Below are 9064 nucleotides of genomic sequence, written 5' to 3' on the forward strand. Positions count from 1 at the left end.
GGACGCTCCTGCCCTGCGCATCTAGAAGGGCAGGACGCTTCTGCCCTGCGCATCCAGAAGGGCAGGACGCTCCTGGCCACGCGTCCTAGCCCGGCGAGCCGGTCCTCTTCAGCCTGGTCGACCGGGCGATCTCCCCCTGACTTGCCACGTCCCGAACGTGGCCAATGCTCTTGCATCCGTCTCTCTCTCTCTCTCTCAATTACGAGTCTCCTTGACTCGCTACCCACCAGTTATGGTAGCGCTCCATCCAACTCATGTCAAAACGCTCCGGCGTGCCACACGGGAAAACGAAACAAGGATACAAAGCCTCCGGGCTTGATTCTAATGGTTCCAGCTACAACTACTCCCTAAGTCAGCCACTCACTAACTCAGGGAGTGGGGGACAAACTGTATTGGCAAAAAATAGCATTGGGCCTTCCTTATGCGCCCACCCTCGTGTAAAATGAGAGGAGTGCCTTCAGTAGCCTCTATGGTATAGCAAGGAAGACCACCGAAAGCCCAACACGCCTCGCCAGCCCAGAAAGTCTAAGCATGCTTACACAAGCCCACGCTCCTGGCATGCCAAGATATGGTCTGCCATGACGATCCACCCACACTCCAGCTAGTTGTGCGTACACGTGGCGAAGTTGTTAGAGATTGGGTCAGCCCAATCCTAGCATTCTGCTACACGTTGGAGTCATGGTAGAAGACCGAGTCTTGGCTACTTTAAAGGAGTAGTGGACTATTTCTATTGAAAACGAACAGGCTAGGGCAACGGGTATCGTAAGGCTACCCTTCCCTCTCAAGAGAGCAACGACTACGGAGCCAGTTTAGTGGGATCCTACTATTGTAGATGTAACAAACCTGCGCCCCAAGAGCGGTTGCAATCCTCTACACTCTATAAATAGGAGAAGCCTCGCTTTTGGAAAGGGTTCAGACTCTCACTCGAAAACTACTTACTTATTCTCTAGTTAGCACTCTAGAAGCTCTACTCCGATCTCTTCACTCATTCTATACTAAGCTTCGGCTACGAACCACCTACCCCGAAGACCTCTGGTCTAAGCTAGCCTAAGGCAGAGATTCCGGCTAGAAGCATCCACGAAACCACATCAAAACTTGTTAGAGGCTTCTCGTTTCTCTCATTTCTTGCTAGTTTATCCTTCTGTAAGCAGAAGTCTACCCTTCCGCAAGCAGAGATCTACCCTTCCGCAAGCAGAATCCTACTCTTCCATAATTAAAAGTCTACTCTGCTGATCAAGTAATCCAGAAGCTACCACAACTCATCATTCCGTAGAACCGAGCTCCGGCCACTCTACGAATCGTGCCACCCCGACGCTACAACGACTCTACCATCATCAATAACTCTATCTTCGGTTTATTCACTTTATTACATCGAACTAAGTTACTGACTAGACCGTCGGAGGGTCCTTGGCCGACACCATCTTCGGTGCCCCCTTGGACTTCACGGTTTTGTTTCTTTTGTGCAGGTGACAGGCCACCGGTACCCGTTTTCTACCCTGACGTCAGCCTGACTGTAACATCCCGTGTTTTAATAGGTTACTTGAGGGACTATTTAACATTTGGGTCAAGTCGAAAGAGGGGCCAAATCAGCAAAAAGGACAATTTAGGGGGTATTTTGCGAACAGGCCAAAACCAGGGACCAAACTGTAAATTCGTCAGATTTAATAGAAGAAACCAAAATTCAGATTTCTTCCTCATCTTCTCAGCTCGACTGAACCTAGGGTTTCATTTTTGGGAAATTGGATTGAAGAGAATTTTGGTGGTTTTTGAGGGGGAAATTCGATTGTCTTTGGAGGTAAGTGATCATAATGGTTTGTTCATAAGAACTTTCATTTATCTCTCTCTAAAGTATTATAGTTTTATAAGTTTGGGTTTAATGGAATAATTGGTTTTGAATTTCATAGAAATTGGAAAGAGATTCAACAAATGAAAGTCTTTCTTATGATATCCATCTAAATCAAGGTAAGAATTCAACAACTTTGGTGATTTAATTAACTAATTAGATGATTTCATGTCAAAACTCTTAATTCTAGGGTTTAATGATTAGAAATTGGGGGTTTTTCACGATTCATATAATTTTAGGGTTCATGTGTTAGGAATTAGGTGATTTTGGAATTTAAACAATGTTAGAGAGAAGTTATTTGGGTTAAATTATCGATTGAACGCCGATTTGCGAGACTGAATTTCAGTCTACTGTCCGAGCCTTTCTGGGCTTTATATGTTACTTGGATGGACTTTATCAAAACACAAAAGTCGTATATTAGGATCTTAGCTTTCCAGAATGGTATGGTATAAGTCGTTCCGATATCGGACGAGAGAGTTACGACTGTTTTACTAAACAATGCGCTATTCAGAAAATCTGAAAACTGCCTACTGTTTTACTATTTTAGCTGGTCATCGAGATATTGAATACTTTTTGAGTCTTCATCAATATTGTAGTATGTCTTGTGACGATTCCAGAAAGGTATGGTACAAGTGATTTCGATCTCGGACGAGAGAGTTATGACTGTTTTACTGAACAGTGTGCTGTTGAGAAAATTCAGTTTTGTTGTTGTATGAATTTTGCAAATTTCGAAGATGACTAACTTGGAATTTGGCCGAGACCTTTAGTAACTAAATGTTAAGGATATAAGTAAGTTTCCAACACTATTTCATCGACTTGAATTGGACATGGCTATGAAGTTAGACGATGGATCGATTTTCGGTTATAGTTGAAGTCTTCGTGAGTTAGCGGTTTTGCTATTGTTTTAAAGATTTCATCGTTTTCTTTTAATTATTGTTTTTGTCGTATGAAGGTTCTTATCGAAGAACCTAATGTTTATCTCTTATTTACGGATTGGTAGAGGGGGGAGCCGGAGCTTATCGTTGACGATGATGCTACGGTTTCGGCGGAGCAGAAGTACCGCCAGGTAGGGGTTTTGAATCCTTTATCCAGCATGGTTTTATAGATAATGAATATGCTAGATTCTATAGTTATATATGCGCCATTATAACTAGAGTTTAGGTAGCATGAAACTCGATTTATGTGAAGAACTGAAATATGCTTGAAATGTTTTGATGCGATATGAGAAATGTTTTCGAACTGATTTTACGATGATTGTGAACTACTGGGAATTTTCTGGTATGTACCCGACTGCGGATTATGTCAACCTACGGGCACGTAGCCATTGAGGGTAGGATGACGTGTGGACACGGTTGTGACCCGTGTGAGACCGGTGAGGTGGGCGACACTAGTCATGAGACCTGTGGGAGTAGAGTGCTTCACTTGCTGGCCATTGGTGCTCGTGCCTCCAGCTCGAGGCTCAGGGCCGTACACCCTGACCGCTCGCCTGGGAGGTGACATTGATTGGGATCCCTCTGCTTTGTGGCGATATGACTCTTGGTTGTTCCACTTCCGTGTTTGATAAGATAGTGAATTGAATGAGAATATTGGTTTTGGTATACGAATGAACTGATTTGAATCGAATATGAGAATGTGGTTTTGATATACGAATGAAACTGATTTTGAAAGATCGCATTAGATGCATGACAAGGTACCGAAGAGAATGAGGTTCAGGTCCTTCCATGGGTATTGGGGGACGGCTCTCTTATTCGAACTCGGTGATCAAAAACGTATTTAGATACTTAAGGTATATATGTATCATGAGGTAAACTCTTCAATGATTGCGGAGTCCCTTAGTGGGAGAGGGACTTACCGGCTAGGGGTAAGTCTCTTTCTCGAGGAGACGTAGTGCATTAGCTAGTGCCTAAATGGGCTGGTACTATCTAACGCACTCTAGGTTCTCCTGAGGTACTCTCCTCTTATTGGGAGCGCACCATGGGTGGGCAGCTAATCACTGCTATTGCTTGCTAGATTAAGGAAAATAGTTTTGTATATAGTATATACGGTAACTGGTTTGATAACTCGCTTTGTCATGATGTTTACAACTTATTAAAGGAACTTTTGAAAACGTGATGGGTTTTGGATTGGTCTTCTACCAGAATAACTCGTGTCGGTGAGTATTCTGACCCCCTACCAGTTGTTAGTGTGCAGGTGTTATCTTTTTGTTCGACGTGGCGAGTTTTGGTTCGTAGAAGACTCTTTTACGTTGAAGTCTTCGGGTGTATGTCGCGTTGATTGTTGACGCTGCTTTTTGTTCTTTTCCACTAGTTTGTATATATTTTTACTCACGGACAAACATATATGTAAATATTTAACACTCAGAGTTGTATATAGTGCGTATGAAGGTTTATGAGGCTTTGATCGTTTTTTTTTGTGGTTCGGGTTTCAACCCGAAGTTATGTGAGTTTGTTAGCTTCCGCTTTATAGTTTATCTCTTTGTGTATGCGAATGTATGGTTTGCATGACAGGTTTACAGGTGCGACCGGTTCGATTTACAGAGGAGACTCTGCCGGATTTTAGTCTCGTCTGTGAATTGCCGAGGCGTGGTCGTGCCTATTTTGGGACACGGGGCGTCACACTGACAGTAGTTGTTTCCTTCTCCGACGTTTGTCTACCCATCTACCCGACTACCAGAACCGACCTTCTGCCCGTCAACCCGTCTATTTGAAGGCCCGAAGCCTGGTTGTTGGTGCCCACCTATCAATCTCTCTAACCGTGTGACTTTCTACCTGTCCACACATCCCACAGAGCTGATGCCTATCATTAGTCCTTGCCCCTTCACACAATGGGGAATCGACTTGGTAGGGTCGTTCCCGGCTGGCGCAGAAGGAAAGAAGATGTTGCTGGTTATGGTAGATTATTTCACCAAGTGGGCGAAAGCAGTAGCACTGACCCGAACCCGCACTAAGGAGATTGTAAGTATATTATGGACGAACATAATATCCCGATTCGGAGTCCCGAGGATCTTGGTCTTGGACAACGGGCCACAATTCAACAATGATGCTATGAAGGAGTTCCTCACGGAGTACGGGATCAAGCCGGCTTACGTGAGCCCAGCACACCCCGCCGGAAACGGACAAGTAGAGGTAACCAACAAAACTCTGGTTAAGTTCATTAAAACTAGGTGCTATAGAAACAAAAACTGGGTGGACGAACTCCCCAACGTGTTGTGGACCTACCGCGTCACACCACGAAGAGCTACGAGGGAGACGCTTTTTCGAATGGTGTACGGCATGGACGTCGTGCTACCCGTAGAAATAGGTAAACCGAGTCTAAGAGTAAGACATTTCGATCCTGAAACCAATGAACAACTAATGTTAGAACACTTAGATTTAGTCGACAAAGTTCGAGACCGGGCAGAGCTGCGAAATCTCGCTTTCAAAGACACTATGACCAAACATCATAGGTCCCACATGAGGATAAGAAAGTTTGACGTCGGAGACATGGTATGGAGGAACTCTAAATTCACCCAAAAACCATCAGCGGCCAAACTGTTTCCCACATGGGAAGGGCCTTATAAGCTCGTGGAAGTTGTTAGACCTGACACCTATAGGTTAGAGAATACGTCTGGTCATGTCCTTACACACCCCTGGAACGCGGAGCATCTCAGATTCACATTTCAGCAGAAAGACACCAATACATCCTAGAACACCGAAGGATGAATCAGACTCAAGAAGATGAAGCATAGATCTACTTGTATGGTAACGAGTTAAGTAAGAGAACTAGAGAGGATTTTAGCCATGTTTAGCGAACTTAGAAGCTTTAGCTAGTATAATACTGCCCATCATAGAACCTAAAGGAGGAGTCCTAGTTAAACTCATCTCGCTCTGAATCGAGCAGGTAGCCCTGACAGCGAAAGCCACGACCAGGGGACCTAAAGGCAGCCTTGGTAGGTGAGAGCAGCGACCAAGGGCCCAAATTTAAACAACCCTGCTAAGCGAAAGCCACGATCAGGGACAGGATAGCCTCCGTAGCTACGACGACAACTGAGGGCCCTAAGGAGCAGTCCTAGTTAAACTGAACTTTGCTCGAGTAAAAACCGACCCCTCACCAACGTCCTAAGGAGAAGTCCTGGTTACACTGATCGGCTCAAGCCGGCAAAGGAGGTAACTCTGGTAGCTACGGTTGCGACTCGAGACTTCACAAGGAGGAGTCCTAGTTAAACTCAACCCTTTACTCGAGTGAAACGTGGTCCCTGTGGATCCCCAAGGAGAAGTCCTAGATAAAACTACCGCCCCGATGAAGGTGACCGGGGGTATAAGTAGAAGTCCTTGCGAAACTATTCATGCTTAAAATGAGGAAGACAACCCTGGTAGCTAAGGCCACGACCGGGGGCACGGGAGGAGTCCCGGCGAAAACTAGTCGAGCTCAAGCCGACGAAAACAACCCTGCTAGCGAAAGCCACGACCAGGGACATGACAGCCTCGGTAGCTATGGCAACGACCGAGGGCCCTAAGGAGAAGTCCTAGTTAAACTAGCCAAGCTCAAGCTGGCGAAACCAGCTCTGGTAGCGAAAGCCAGGACCAGAGGCCTAAAGAGAAGTCCTAGTTAAACTAGCCAAGCTCAAGCGGGCGAAACCAGCTCTGGTAGCGAAAGCCACGAGCAAAGGCCTAAGGAGAAGTCTTAGTTAAACTAGCCAAGCTCAAGCTGGCGAAACCAGCTCTAGTAGCGAAAGCCACGACCAGAGGACTAAGGAGAAGTCCTAGTTAAACTAGCCAAGCTCAAGCTAGCGAAACCAGCTCTGGTAGCGAAAGCCACGACCAGAGGCCTAAGGAGAAGTCCTAGTTAAACTCTAGCCAAGCTCAAGCTGGCGAAACCAGCTCTGATAGCGAAAGCCACGACCAGAGGCCTAAGGAGAAGTCCTAGTTAAACTAACCAAACTTAAGCTGGCGAAACCAGCTCTTGTAGTGAAAGCCACGACCAGAGGTTTAAAGAGAAGTCCTAGCGAAACTTGTCGAGCTCAAGCTAGCAATATCAGCTCTGGTAACGAAAGCCGCGACTAGAGGTCTAAGGAGGAGTCCTGGTGAAACTAGTTATGCGAAGACAGCTCTGGCATAGACAACCAGGGGCAGAGCTAAAAACTCTAACACTATTCAAATTTTTTTATGCAGGGCTAATTCGGGTTCTATTTTGTAGAAGGAAATAGTAAGCTTAAGGCATGCTAGACTAGGTCTGAAATTTCTTTTCTTGCAGGTGCGATCATTCGGAGCATGCATAGTAAGCCTAGGAAAACGCATTAGTAAGTTAAGTTTTGTGCTGACATTGATCTTGCAGAACCAGCGCACGGTATCAATACCAAACTGCAACAGAGTGACCTAGAGCAAGAAGATAAGGTTTTTTTATTCAAGGCAATTACAGAAGAAATTACAATCAAGACAACATAAAAAATATCATCAGCAGAGATTCGGTGATAATCGAAGCAGAAAAACCACTCGCCAAACACTTGGACGGAGCTCAACACCTCGTTTATTCTGGGATATTGAAACTCTGAATGTGGCTATGAATCTTAGGCATGTTTGGGATGTTGCTTCCAAGAATGATACCTTATGGGTCAAATGGGTTCAGCAAAATCTAGTGAAGCATCAAGACTTCTGGCTTATGAAGACTCCAAAAGACTGCTCTTGGTGTTGGAGAAAAGGTGCTTGAGAGTGAAGGTTGTGCTCAACAGTTTGTCTTTCACATTATTGGTAATGGGGCTAATACCTCTTTTTGGGTAGATAATTGGCATCCTCTAGGGCCCCTATATGAGTTGTTTGAGCCTCATTTCAGGTACCATTCCTTTTTGAACATTCATACTACAATTGATGCTTTTATCAGAGATGGAGAATGGAAGGTGCCTGGGTTTTTGGTTTATGAGCTTCCCACTGTTTTTTCTAGTATCCATGAGGTCCCTTTTCAGGCTGATGAGATGGATAGGGTGGTTTGGAAGGCCAATGCTAAGGGAGTTTACTCTCTGATGGAAACCTATAATGCTCTTAAGCATAGGGGTCCAGAAGTTATATGCAAGCACCTGGTTTGGTTCTCTAAGTATCCATGAGGTCCCTTTTCAGGCTGATGAGATGGATAGGGTGGTTTGGAAGGCCAATGCTAAGGGAGTTTACTCTCTGATGGAAACCTATGATGCTCTTAGGCATAGGGGTCCAGAAGTTATATGGAAGCACCTGGTTTGGTTCTCTAAGTGCATACCTAAGCACTGTTTTATTACTTGGCTTGTCTTGAACAGAGGTCTTAAGACCAGGGAGAGGCTTAAGTCATGGGGTATGCAGGTGGAGGATACTTGTGGCATTTGTGGCTTGGGTAAGGAGTCTGAGTATCATCTTTTCTTTGATTGCAGCTATGCTCAGGAGCTTTGGCTCAGACTTCTAGGTGCTTTGGGTTTTCAAAGACAGTGTCTGTCTTCTGTTGAAGCTGAAATTGAATGGTGCACTACTTACTTTAGAGGGGACTCTGTTGGTGCCTATGTGGGTAAACTTGTGCTTAATGGTTTCTTCTATCATGTTTGGCAGGAAAGGAATCATACGGCCTTTATAGGTCAGGCCAAACCTTCTGCCTTAGTGTTTACCCTTATCATGGATGAGATTAGAATTAAGTTCTCTGCCTGGGAAGGAAGGTTTGAGGATAATGAACAGAATTCTACCTTTGCTTCTAACTGGAATCTCAACATTAAGCTTACTAGGCCTCAGCTCAGGGGTTATAAGTGGGAGCCCCCTCCTAGCAGTTGGGTCTTGATTAACACTGATGTCTCCCTTAATTGTAATACTGTTGGTTATGGAGCTGTGCTTAGAGATGACCATGGGAATGTCTTGGCTTTGGGTGCAGGTTCAACTCTTACTGCTACAGTGGTTGTGCATGAACTCCAAGGGATTGAGTTTGGTTTGAGACTAGCTAAAGCTAGAGGTTATAAGCAGGTGTTAGTGGCCACAGACTCTATGACAGTGTGCTTATTGCTTACCAGCTTTGAGAAGCTTCCTCCTTGGAATGCTTGGTTAGTATGGTTGCGCATCAAAAAGTTGTGGGATTGTTTAAGCATGTAGTTCGAGAAGTTAATCAAGTTGCTAATTTTTTGGCTAAGATGAGACCTGATGGTAAGGTGGAGCTAGATCCTCCAAGCTTGTCTCTTGAGTTGTCTGCTATTGTGAGAGATGATTGTAGAGGCAGAGTGAGACTTAGGAAATTTTGGGA

General features: G+C 44.9%; 1 long non-coding RNA gene across 1 annotated transcript; it reads left to right on the top strand.

Moving 5' to 3' along the window:
- The first annotated feature begins 1679 nt into the window (after positions 1–1679).
- On the top strand, positions 1680–4244 carry LOC147557392 (uncharacterized). Its single transcript, XR_015234015.1, has 4 exons — positions 1680–1795; positions 1905–1962; positions 2844–2909; positions 4020–4244. It is a non-coding gene; the product is annotated as an uncharacterized LOC147557392 (long non-coding RNA).
- Positions 4245–9064: the final 4820 nt, after the last annotated feature.

Source organism: Eschscholzia californica, unplaced genomic scaffold, assembly GCF_041429995.1.
Source record: "Eschscholzia californica isolate CP2 unplaced genomic scaffold, dmEscCali1.0.p SCAF_2, whole genome shotgun sequence".
Taxonomy (NCBI): Eukaryota; Viridiplantae; Streptophyta; class Magnoliopsida; order Ranunculales; family Papaveraceae; genus Eschscholzia; species Eschscholzia californica.